The sequence below is a fragment of the Heterodontus francisci genome, chromosome 26, assembly GCF_036365525.1.
Source record: "Heterodontus francisci isolate sHetFra1 chromosome 26, sHetFra1.hap1, whole genome shotgun sequence".
Classification (NCBI taxonomy): domain Eukaryota; kingdom Metazoa; phylum Chordata; class Chondrichthyes; order Heterodontiformes; family Heterodontidae; genus Heterodontus; species Heterodontus francisci.
The window spans coordinates 53,091,594-53,104,174 of record NC_090396.1 but is presented as its reverse complement, the minus strand read 5'-3'; the positions used below and the strand labels follow the sequence as shown (position 1 = coordinate 53,104,174).

The 12,581-nt window shown below is 41.7% G+C and overlaps 1 protein-coding gene across 6 annotated transcripts in view; it reads right to left on the bottom strand.

Moving 5' to 3' along the window:
* Positions 1-10,570, bottom strand: part of card14 (caspase recruitment domain family, member 14) — an 83,063-nt gene extending 72,493 nt beyond the window's left edge. For 2 of the 6 annotated variants that reach the window (XM_068058245.1, XM_068058239.1), the window contains exon 1: positions 7,918-8,053. The gene's annotated coding sequence lies outside the window, so the exon portion shown is untranslated. Of the gene's footprint in view, positions 1-5,536; positions 5,575-7,135; positions 7,157-7,917; positions 8,054-9,762; positions 9,788-10,490 lie in introns of those variants that run through there. The other 4 variants (XM_068058241.1, XM_068058242.1, XM_068058244.1 and 1 more) reach the window with 4 other exon arrangements.
* Between the last annotated feature and the right edge of the window lie 2,011 nt (positions 10,571-12,581).

The window sequence follows — 12,581 nt, the reverse complement described above, 5'->3', positions numbered from 1 at the left end:
CCATGCATCTGCTGCCCTTGGCCTTGTAGGTGGAAGAAGTAACGGGTTTGGAGGATGCTGTTGAAGGAGCCTTGCTGCAGTGCATCTCATATATAGTACACACTGGGGCCACTATGCATTGGTGGTAGAGGGAGTAACTGTTTAATTTTGTGAACGGGGTGCCGATCAAGTGGACTGATTTGTCCTGGATGATCTTCTTGAGTGTTGTTGGAGCTGTATTCATCCAGGCAAGTGGAGAGTATTCCATCACACCCCTGACTTTTGCCTTGTAGATAGTGGACAAGCTTTGGGGAGTCAGGAGGTGAGTTACTTGTAGCATAAGGATGTAAAGGGTTAATGCTGAAGACAGTAAGAGCAACCCATCCCACTGTAAGAGTGTGATGTCATAGTCACATGAGGTTAGGCTGGAGAGAAGAGAGCGCAGCATGAAGGATGTTAGCAAAGGAGGCTTGATGATAGTGTATACAGTGTTATGTAAATAATAAACAGATCTTAGCTGACCTTATCCTGAGTTTGAAACTTTCTCCAGAACGTCCCTGTTACACTACTAAATACAACAACAACACACAACATGGTGGCACCGGTAAAACAACCAAGAAAATTTGAAGATCTCCCTACCTCATGGAGAAGCACCAGGAAAACAGCAGATCTAGTCGGAGGACTGCAATGAACTCAGGAGCTGTCCCGTAGCCGCAGATGACACAGACAGTCGGTGAGAAAGCGCTGCAGCTTCTTAGAGCGCACCACAGAAGCATGGGGGTCTGCATCGATACACCCAGGCCCAGTGAGCGGGGACAAGTTTCAGAGCCGGGTGACAGTCCAGGATCGGTGAGAGATTTTGTACAGGGCCAGTGATGGTTAATGGTGCACTAGGTCAAAACCACAGGTAGAGAAGTCGATCTCAGGTGAAGAGATAACTCGGGAGTCAGGTGGAGTCGGCAGCCATTGCTTAGCCGGACCACAAAGAGAAAATGCAGGAAAGGTCGGAAAGCACAGGAAACCCCCAAAAGGCCATGAAAACCTCCATTCAAGCCTGCAAGATTTTAAAACAAAACTCCCTTCCCTTTAGTAAGGCTTTCTAGGAAGTAATATGGATTCAAAATTAGAATGCCAGGAACTTTTCAAGATTAGAAGGACCCAATCAGGTTCAAAATTGGTCTATTTGGAGGAAGAGATTCCTATGATTTAGAATTGCTTCCCAACACCTTACAAAGTCATAAGTTGAACAGGTCAACACCCTTTTATATCCAGTAGGTGCAATTGCAGACGATGTAATTGTGAGGCAAGGGGTAAATGAGGTTTCTGATAAATATGAAGATGTTCTTCAAGCTTTTGATAAATATTTTAATCTTTGCAGCAATAAAATCCTGGAAAGGACCAAATTTAATAAATGGGAGCAGAAGGTAGATGAATCCATAGGATTTTATATTAATGATCTGTACCATTTGGCAGAGGATTGCAAAAATTCTGAATGAAAGGCAGAACTAATCAGAGACTGAATAGTTGTCGGCATAGCTGATAAATCTTTGTCAGACCTTTTGCAGTCGAAGGAGGACCTTACACTTGAAAAGACCATTCAGATTATAAGACAGGCTGAAGTGCGCAGACAAAATAGGGCCATTCTAGAGGCTGAAGACAAGCTGTGGATGAGAAGAAGTCCAGTGACGGTACAGTTTGTGAAACCAAGGTCTGAGAAACACTTTGTGGAAAAGAAGACACACACAGGTGAGAAGATGCATGACACCGGGAAACTGTGCCAGCGCTGTGGAGCCAGGAAGACCCTCAGAAGGGAACAGTGTCCAGCAAATAAAGTTGAGTGCTTCAACTATAAAAAGACTGGACATTATTAGAAAATTTGCCAGAGCAAAACTTCCTCACTCAAGAGTGCAAAGCAGAAGACTTACACGCAGAGAGCAGTGAATCAAGTGCATCAGAATCAGAAGATAAAACACCAGGAGATATCCTAGGAGAAATAAATGACCCAAATCAAGGATTCTGGACAGCAGACATCTATGTAAATGGACACCTCTCAAATTTTAAACTGGACACAGGTGCTAGTGTTACAGTTCTATCAGACCAAGAACCATGGTTTTTAAGACATTGCCTCCAACCAGCGGATACACAGTTGCATGGTCCAGGTGGGACACAACTGAGAATAAAAGGCAAACTGCAAGCAACTCTCCAACACAGAGGGAGACAAATCGTGGAGATCTTGCATGTCTTGCATAATCAAGAATTTTCCTTACTGAGTAGAAAAGCATGCTTAGACCTACATTTGATCAAGAAGATAGACGACATCAAGCAAGCAGGGGTTAAGAATCGCTTCCAAACAGAATACCCGAAGCTGTTCACAGGGCTCGGAAGACTCAAGACAGAGTACAGAATCACACTCAAGGAAGGGGCCAGGCCAGTGTATATCTTTACACCCAGCAAGATACCTTGTCCATTATTAAGCCAAGTTCAAGACCAATTTGAAGAGATGACAAGAATGGGCATTATTTCTCCTGTAACACAACCAATGGAGTTGTGTTTGACCATGGTTCCTGTCCCAAAACAGAATGGCACTCTGCATATTTGCATGGATTTTACTGCTCAACAAAGCAATAGCGCATGAAATTCAACCAATGGCCACAGTTGATGACAGCTGAGTGAAACTCTCTCAGAGCACCATGTTTACAAAACTCTATGCTAATAGTGGGTTTTGGCAGATACCCCGGATGAGACCTCAAGATTACTGACTACATTTATAACGCCTTTCAGGAGATTTTGTTTTAATAGTTTACCATTTGGAATAACTTCCGCACCAGAGATTTTTCAAAGGCCTATGTCTAACATCTTAGAAGGGTTCAAAGGAGTTATTTGTCATATGGATCACATCCTGATACATGGGCAGTCAGTAGAAGAACATGACCAAAGAGTTTGAATGGTTCGATAGAGACCTCAAGACACAGGACTCTGAACGGGAAGTGCAAATTTTCCAAGATCGCAATTCATTTCTTGGGACACATAGTGAGCAGGGAAGGCATAATGGCAGATCCACAGAAGACAAGGACCATTACAGAATTTCCTACTCCTACTACCATTCAGCAACTCCAGAGATTCCTGGGAATGGTAAACCAACTAGCAAAGTTTCTACCTCACTTAGCACAGATAACTGATCCACTGAGACAACTCCTCAGAAAACAGAAAGTGTGATGTTGGAATTCCCACCAGGATCAAGCATTCAGAGAATAAAAGAGATGCTTATAACACCCGACATCTCGGCACACTATGACCCTACACTACCTACGACAATAGTGGCAGACGCCAACTCAACTGGTTTAGGGACTGTTCTTGTTCAGCAGCAACCTGGTGGCTCCCATAGACCGATATTCTGTCCGTCAAGAGCTTTGTCAGACACAGAGACATGGTATGCAGTAATAGAAAAAGAAGCACTAGCCGTTTCTTGGGCATGTGAAAAACTTTCCGACTATATCACTGGATGGAGTGTCATCATCGAGGCAGACCATAAACCTTCGGTATCTTTGTTAGACAAGAAGGAGATTGCAAAAATGCCTCCACGAATACAAAAATTCCGTTAACGGTTGATGCGGCTTACATACAAGACCACAAATGGCAAGATGCAATCGTCAGCTGATGCGCTTTCTAGAGCAATGGTAGACCATCCAACACAGCAGGATGTGAATTTTGTATGCGAGATAGAATCATATTTCCAACATACTGCATAAAATTGACCAGTGAGCACATAGAAGTTGCAGGAAATACACCAAGCCCAAAAGAGTGGCGTGGACTGTAGTCACGTAAGGCAGTATTTCATACAAAGGTGACCACAAGAACATCCAGGTGGGAGAACAATGAAAATGTTTTATGAGTAATTGGAAATACTTTACCATTATAGATGACTTGTTAGTATACAAAAACAAACTAGTCATTTCTAGTCCACTGAAATCCGAGATCTTAGATCATTTACATCCAGGCCATTTGGGTATAAACAAGCGCAGAGCGAGGGCACAATCTTTAGTATCGTGGCCTGGAATATCTAAGGATATCGAGAATGTGATCCAAAACTGTCAGACATGCGCAGTACAGAGACCAGGGGCTGCATTTTATGTGGTCACTGCTGAGTTCGGCGGCAGCCATAAAAGATGGCGGTTCGCACATGCGGCTTTCGCTCTGTGGAGCTGCCGCAATCTTAAATGCGGTGGCTCATCAATATGGCTGGGGCGGACAGCCCCCCCTCCCCCACCATGACGTGGAGGGGGGCGGGTGTGCCGTCCCCGTCAACAGCATCTGGTGCCACTGCACAGGTGCCAACGCCACTTTTAAAGGGCTTAGAGCCCTAAATGATAGTTTGAAATCTTAAAGGCAAATTACATTTAAAAGTGTAACAAATCATTAAATAAATCTTTCTATCCCCTCTCCCACCCCCAATAGCCTTACATTTAATTCCTTGCCCACTCACCCCCCAAAATACTGCATAATTGACTATGTGACCTTCCCCCCCCAACAAAGTTCATAAACTCTAACCCTCAACCTCTTCCCACCATCCCCCCAACCAATCCAAAGAGTATGACCCTGCGCACCCCCCCCGCCACAATATGAAAACTACCTCCTCCCCCCTCCCCACAGATGTCACGCCTCGTTTCCCCGGACAGGGATTTGAAGGTGCAGCAATGCCGGCCACCAGGATGAAGATCCTGGCGGCTCATCAGGAAGTGACGGGAACTTTATTAATGCAGGTAAGTTAATTTATTTTAATTAAATTGAGGTCCTGTCGACGAGTGGCGGGGAGGCCGCCTTGAGGCCTCGCCGCCGCCGTCAAGCTTGGGACGGGCCCTGTTGGCGTTGAGGTCGGTGGTGGGCCTCGTCTGGGCCAATCTTCATGCCCCCCCTGCCATGGATCCCAACGTCGTGGCCCCCATAAAATTCAGCCCCAGAACAACGTGAACTCCTGTTAACCACACAGTTTCCAACCAGACTGTGACAAATGCTGGTTATGGATTTATTTATGTTTGGCAGGAAGTCATACATGATCATCATCGATTACTTCTCAAGGTGGATAGAAGTCAGAAGATTGCATTCTATAATGACAGAAACAGTCATCAGAACTCTTCAAGATATTTTTGCAACGCATGGTATCCCTGACAAAATATTGTCAGACAATGGACCACAATTCGTGAATGAATATTTTTCTCACTTTGCAATGAAGATGGGATTTTGACATCTCATCAGTTCACTAAGCCCACAGTCAAATGGCAAGGCGGAAAGAGTTGTAAGAACCATTAAGTCATTACTAAAAAAGAATGAAGATCTTCCAATTTCACTTTTAATTTATAGATCTATGTTGCTGATGTGTGGATTATCACCAGCAGAATTACTGATGGGCAGGAAGATAAGAACACAGCTTCCTACATTGCCGAAGAACTTGCTTCCCAGATTGAATATCCAGGACTACGAAAAAGTAAGAGGAAAAAGTAAAAAAACAGAAGGCAACAAACCCGGAACTATAATAGAAGATTTTGAGCAAGAAACTTACCTGAACTAAAAAATGGTCAAAGAGTATGGATACGTGACCTAGAAAGAGAAGGTACAGTAATCCATAGACATGAGAACTACCAGCAATTGTATGTTATACACACGACTAAAGGAAACATAAGAAGAAATAGGACAACTATCATCTCTATTCCTCAAAATCAACAACCCGTCATTTGTTTGGAGGATCCAGATGAAGAGGAAAAAACCCAATCTGAACAGAAGTAAAGAGCAACCAAGCCAACAATCCAGACTTACAAGGAAGACTACTGATCGCCCCAATCAGACTACCACCAGATTGGGGAGAGTTGTCAAACATCCTAAAGGACTAAATCTGTGAAGTTAGAGAGAGTAAAATCTTGGGGGGTGATGTAATATAAGGATTGTTACGCCAATGTGCTTTGTTGAATGATAATTTTCTTTAATCCACTGAATTCAGATCTGAATTTATATTTTTTTAAAAGACATTTTAAAAAGATTAGCTAAAAGGATGACTTTGCTGGCAGCTTAAGATCGCTACCAAATTTGCAACACTCTATCCTACACAGCAATGCTTGTGAGGAGGGAGACAAAATGTCTGCTCATGCCCCAGCAAGATCCAAGACCAAGGAAGTTTAAAAGAACTACCTGTTCTTTTTAGCAAGAGAGAAATACTGCTAACTGCTAGGTTTGAATGACTGAATGACTGTCATGTGACAAGTCCCTCCCCATCTGTGGTGTTAAGCGTGTGTCTTTCTGCAGCAGAGAGAGGAGACGCAACTGGACTCTGACACATGCACACCCAAGTGGCGGTCTCTCCCTCTCCATTCCAGCTTGAAAGCTTTCAAATCCTGCCTGTTGACTGACCACCTCTGCATACTCTATCTACAATCAGAAACCCTGTTGGAGGAAATCATCCACATCACTATCTCCAAGAGATCTACCGAACCAGTCATCTATGTCTTCAAACAAAAAGTCTTAGGACACTAAATTCTGCTAGAAGCCAGCTGAATCACCAAACACCACAGACTATATAGCCCTTTTTTCTATGGACCCTAACTCAACAAATCTACCTTTCCCCACCCTATTTGTCTATGTGTAAACCTCTAGTATGTGTGCATGAGTGAAAGTTGGTGCGTTGTTTATTATTTCCATTAGTTCGGTTTAGGTACAATAAAGCTAACCTCTTTCTTTGTTAAACACAAGAAAACCTGCCTGATTGGTTCTTGTTATGATCATAGCAAGTAATTAATCAAACACCTACTGAATTGGCCAGTACATCCACTTTAAGAAACAATTAAACTTGTTGTGGTCAAACAAGGAGAGGGAAAAGAGGGAAACCCTTCGACCCCTCCTCACTTGACCGTAAGAGGATGTAAAGGGTTACTGCTGAAGCCACCCCCCCCCCCCCCACTATAAGAGTGATGATGTCATAGTCACATGAGGTTAGGCTGGAGGGAAGAGAGAGCAGCACGAAGGATGCTAGCTTCGGAGGCTTGATGAGAGAGTATATGGCGTTATATAAATAATAAGCAGTTTTTAGTTGACCTGATCCTGAGTCTGAAACTTTTGCCAGAACATCCCTGTTATACTGCTAGATACAACAGTAACATACATTACTCACCTCAGAATTCCCAGTCTCTGACCTGCTCTTGTAAACATAGTATTTATATGGCTGGTCCAGTTCAGTTTCTGGTCAATGGTAACCCCCAGAATGCTGATAGTGGGGCATTCAGCGATGGTAATGCCATTGAATGTCAAGGGGAGATAGTTAGATTCTCTCCTGTTGGAGGTGGTTATTGCCTGGCACTTTTGTGGTGCAAATGTTACTTGTCACTTATCAGTCCAAGCCTGAATGTTGTTCAGGCCTCGCTGCATATGGACATGGACTGCTTCAGTATCTGAAGAGGTGCGAATGGTACTGAACTGCCAGCATACCACAGGAGCTCACCTGGGCAAGGAACCTTCCCTTTTTTCTCTCAGGAAATGGCAAACCTCTACTTCGCAACAAACCTTGATGACCCAGCTGAGGTTAGGAAATTGTCTTGTGGCAAATCACAGGCATAAACATGCAATCTGCCACTCACAGTATAACACTTTGGTATACGACTATTGTTTAACCACTTAAGTTACAATTTTAATCATTACATGACTCAATAGAGTAACACATTCCCTGATCTAAAAAAATAGTTTTTTTTTGGCAGGAGCGGGAATTGATCGCAAACATAGGTACTCAGTGGTAAGCAGATGAGTATCAAATATAGCCCTGTTGTGTCTTACACTGACTTTGAGTGCCCAAGCTAAGAATAGCAAACCTGCTTGATAAACCTTCACATTTTGTAGAATCATTGATTACTTACTAACTATCTTGCTAATGTTAAAAATTGCACAAAGTGTTCCACTTACCATAAAAAGACCTTCACAGTGTCTGAATATTGCTAGCAAAGTGCTCTACTGCAGAACAAACAGTTCCACCTACTTTGCTAAGACAAGAGGCACAGACCGCAGAACAGAGCTGCACAGCACGAGAGAGAAGGAAACAAGGAAGTGAATATCTTCAGGAAATAAAAGAAAATAACTGACCTTCAGATTAACTCTTCAAGAGCCTACACTATAAAGAGACATTGGAAATACTCACTTTTTCCCTTTGCTTTTCAAAGCAGGTAATTAGATACTATTGAATGTTTTGGAAAACTGAAGTGTTTTGTGTTTTTGTAATTTTTAAAATTTATTTATTTAGAGATACAGCACTGAAACAGGCCCTTCGGCCCACCAAGTCTGCGCTGACCATCAACCACCCATTTATACTAATCCTACACTAATCCCATATTCCTACAACATCCCCATCTGTCCCTATATTTCCCTACCACCTACCTATACTAGGGGCAATTTATAATGGAAAATTTACCTATCAACTGCAAGTCTTTTGGTGGTGAGAGGAAACTGGAGCACCCGGCGAAAACCCACGCAGACACAGGGAGAACTTGCAAACTCCACACAGGCAGTACTCAGAATTGAACCCGGGTCACTGGAGCTGTGAGGCTGCGGTGCTAACCACTGCGCCACTGTGCCGCCCATAATGTGTTAGAAAATAATGTAAAATATTAAGACTGAGAAATGGTATATTACAAATGGTACAATATTGGTATGGCCAAAATCATGCATTGTTTTCGCAATTAAACCATTCAATAGGTCATTAAGCAGGTGATTGGAATGAAGAAGATACCTTGCAGGTAGAATAATAAGTCCTGATGTTAACTGGGGGTAGGGGACAAGGGGCGGGTGACAGGACAAGTGTCAGGTTTACTCCAGCTCAGTAACATAAGGTGCAAACAATTTTAACTCCTGGAACTTGTTTAAACACACCAAATCCAACTTCTGCTCCAACCTGTTGTCAATAACATGACCAATAATAAAATACCTCCAAAGTTAGTCTGATAAAACAGGGTCAAAAAGAGAATTCTGGAACAAGGGAATGGATTTTCGGAGTCAGATTCACAAACAAGGAGAAATGTTTCTTAGGTTCAGATGGAGCAGGGTGAGCTCAGCAGGCGGTAGCTGCTAGGACTCGTACAAACAGTCTGTATTAACGTAAGTGGATTGAGGAGGGGGAGGGGAGGGGAAACTCGGGTGGCCTGAAGTTTTCTTTTGGGGCGCAGAAGACCCTGCTCCTCCCGAGCCCACAACGAAACCTGCAACACAAAAAAAACTCACTTTCTCAATTGTCTTCTGATCCTTGGTGCTGGTTTTCCCTGGTAATTCTGGCACCAGGCACCAACCATAGTGAAAACTAGTTAAAATAACTTCAGTGTCTGAATGACATCATCAGGCCTTGATTTCTGCAGTTCAATGAGGTCTGGCGCGAGGTGCTGAAGGCTGCCTGAAACATTTCTGTTAAAATGGTGTGGGGCGTAAGCACGATATAGTGAAGGTGAGTGTCACTTGCCAATAATTTAACCCCTCTTCAGGTGCAGGGAGTTAAAATCATAAACTTATACAGCACAGAAGGCGGCCATTTGGCATTTCGTGCTGATTTCTGAAAGCTATCCACAGACCCATTCCCCAGACCTTTCCCCATATCCTTTACATTTTTCATTTTCAATTATTTATCCACTTTCCCTTTAAAAGCTAACGCAGATTTTACTCCTACCTCTGTTTCAGGGAAGGCATTCCATATCCTAACAACAGTCTGCAGAAAAAAATTCCCAAATTTGATGACACTAAATTTATATACTTTAGTTCTTGACTTACTGATCAGTGAGCACTGATGTTATTGGGTGCGAGAATTGATTCCATGACTTCTGATCCTAACCATAGTGTCCACTGATTTCTTCATAGTTTTCAATCATTGTGGAAAAAAACACTGCTCAAGAAGAATAATACATTCAATACTGAAAACCTCTCAACATTCTTGTACCTCCCTTCAGTCAAGAACTTCCCTTCAGTCAAGTACTTCAATCATTTATGCATACAGTGCATATCAATCAATTTCACATTGCCACTACAGTTTGAAATAAGATGACACCAGTACATATGGATTATAGATGCATACACATGATTTTGACCAGTCTTGCACACAAGTAAATGCACATGATCACACACTGAGTCGACCACAGAGAGGTACACATATCAGAATACCTACCACACACAGGGAGGCACATACATATGCTTCATTTTTATAGTGACAATTTTTTAAAAAGGTCTTACTGGAACAAAACAAGATCATGCAGAAATTACTTTAACACCAGGAACCAAAGCCTTGCTAAATCCTCTTTCAGAACCAACACAACATGTTCATCTGTGACAAATCACAGAGGAAACAAAACTGACTGTGCAGCCAAAACAATAGATTTCATTTTTAAGACTGTTTTCAAAATCCAAGTATTTTCATATCTCTCAATTCAAACCATTTAAGAATTTCACATGTGGACACACAAAAATACATCTATTTTTACCTTTTAAATAATAATCATCCTTACCAAACCCAATCATGCAGAATAATGCCAGAATTCAAAGCTTCTCGTAAACCCTGCTGAGAAAATGCAGCACCCACATAGAGCTATGTGTAGCAGTGCAGCTCCTGTAATTGTATCATAGGCTAGACCATGCTTGAGATTGCCTATACTGGCTGAGCTTTTATTCGCCTTTTAATCCAGAGCAAGGTGGGGGGTGAATGGAGGAAATAGTGTCTTTTCAAATGAAAAGAAACTCACAAGGATTTGTCTTGTTCTGCTTTAAATATGCGCATTTATAAAATTATTTTATCTTGCTACTGAAATATTATCTAATTCCATCAGTGTCTAAAATGCAGCAACTATAAGTATTCACATTTTTAATTCTATTGATTTTTTCCTCATTAAATACCTGGGGATGGAATTTTCTTTGGGTGGGGATGGAATTTTCTTTGGGTTCTCTTGCTCTCCCACCATAGCTTTTCTGTAAAATTGAGGGAAACCTTAAAGAAATGGGGTAATTGGGTATTTCTTAAGGGTGTCTCCTGATTTCCTGCCCAAGTTAAGGTAGGAGATCAGGAGAACACCTGCAGAACCTCTTTCCTCTAGATTTAAAAAATGATTCCTGATCAGTTTGTACCAATTTTCACTATCTTATAACTCACGGGATTTCCTGAAACCTAGCAACTTTTGAGATTTGGTTTTGCAAATCTCCTGTTTCCTGCACTCCTGTCCTGGAAGTGCTGACTTACACTGGGCTATTGTTATGACCCAGGCGGGAGGAGTGCACTGTTTATTCTAGTTCCACTTCTCCACGGGTGACCACATATATTTAAATTTTTTCCCACTTGCTGATACTGTCGAATATAGACTCTATTTTTATCCCAGAATAAAACACACCAACCAGGTTTTTAAAAATAAGTCTTAACCAGTAATGAAGTAAATCATAAACATGCAGATTGAAATATTAAAGTTCCCTTTTTACCTTAACCCCTCACACTCACACACACACATATACCGGTTAACTGGAAAATAAAGAGATTTTTTTTATTTTTAGAGCTCTATTACAGACAAAAACAAAACTTGAGCTGAATACTTGCTCATTCTTGAAGAAACAGCAGATGAGATATGTTGTGTTCCAAAACTGGCATACAGTCTGGCCTCTGAGTACATGTAGATGGGTCACTGTGATCGTTTAGAACAGTTCTTTTCAGGCGGTGTTGAAAATTAATTGAGCAGGCTTTTCTTCAAAGACAGGAGATGAGATGAGTTTAGGCAGTGGATATCCCAGGATCTTTTAGAGAGGTGCTGGAAAGCTGAGCTGGTTTGTGGTCTTCTCTCCTTCCTTGGGAATTCATTTCTCTCCTTTGAAGTTCTCTTCTCTTCTTCCTTGGGAAATCTCTTCTCTCCTTGGAAGTTCTCTTCTCTCCTTGAAAGTTCTCTTCCTTTTTATACAGTTCAACCCTAACTCAAAGCAATTCGAAAGCAAAACCGACAATAGGAGGTCAACCTTTTGACCTCCGTCAATCTTGACCTGTCACTTATTTGTAAACAATTTCTCTGTTGTTTATTGAACTGGAAGTCAGGTGGTTTCCTGGAAAGGCTTGTTGTTGTTGCTGGAAGTCAAGTGGTTTCCCAGAAAAGCTTGTTATCCTCACAAGATCTCTCAGTGCCCCTTTAAAAAACATTTCCAGGGACTGTTTTTCGAAGTCAAGTGGCCCTTTGAAAAACCCAAAGATTAATAATTCTTCAAATCTTTCAAAAATGAATCCTCAAAAAATATATTTAACAAAACACAGAGGCACTTTCGTAACACCTCCATCCTTGGAGGAATGAAACGTCATTTTTAAATGCATTTCATTACAAAGTGTGGAAAAAATAGAATGAAAAATAGATGACAAATTTTAAAACATACTTTCACACTCATACTCATTCATTCTTTTCTTACAGCTAATACAGTTCTTCTTTGTACCATCTTTGCACTTAGATAACTCAAAGCAAAGTTAGTTTCTAGATAAAGCATTTGCAATCACATTATTTTATCCCACGATGTGGATAATCTTTAAGTGATAGGGCTGGAATAGTAAACTCCATCGGAATAGTCTAACATTCTGGTGT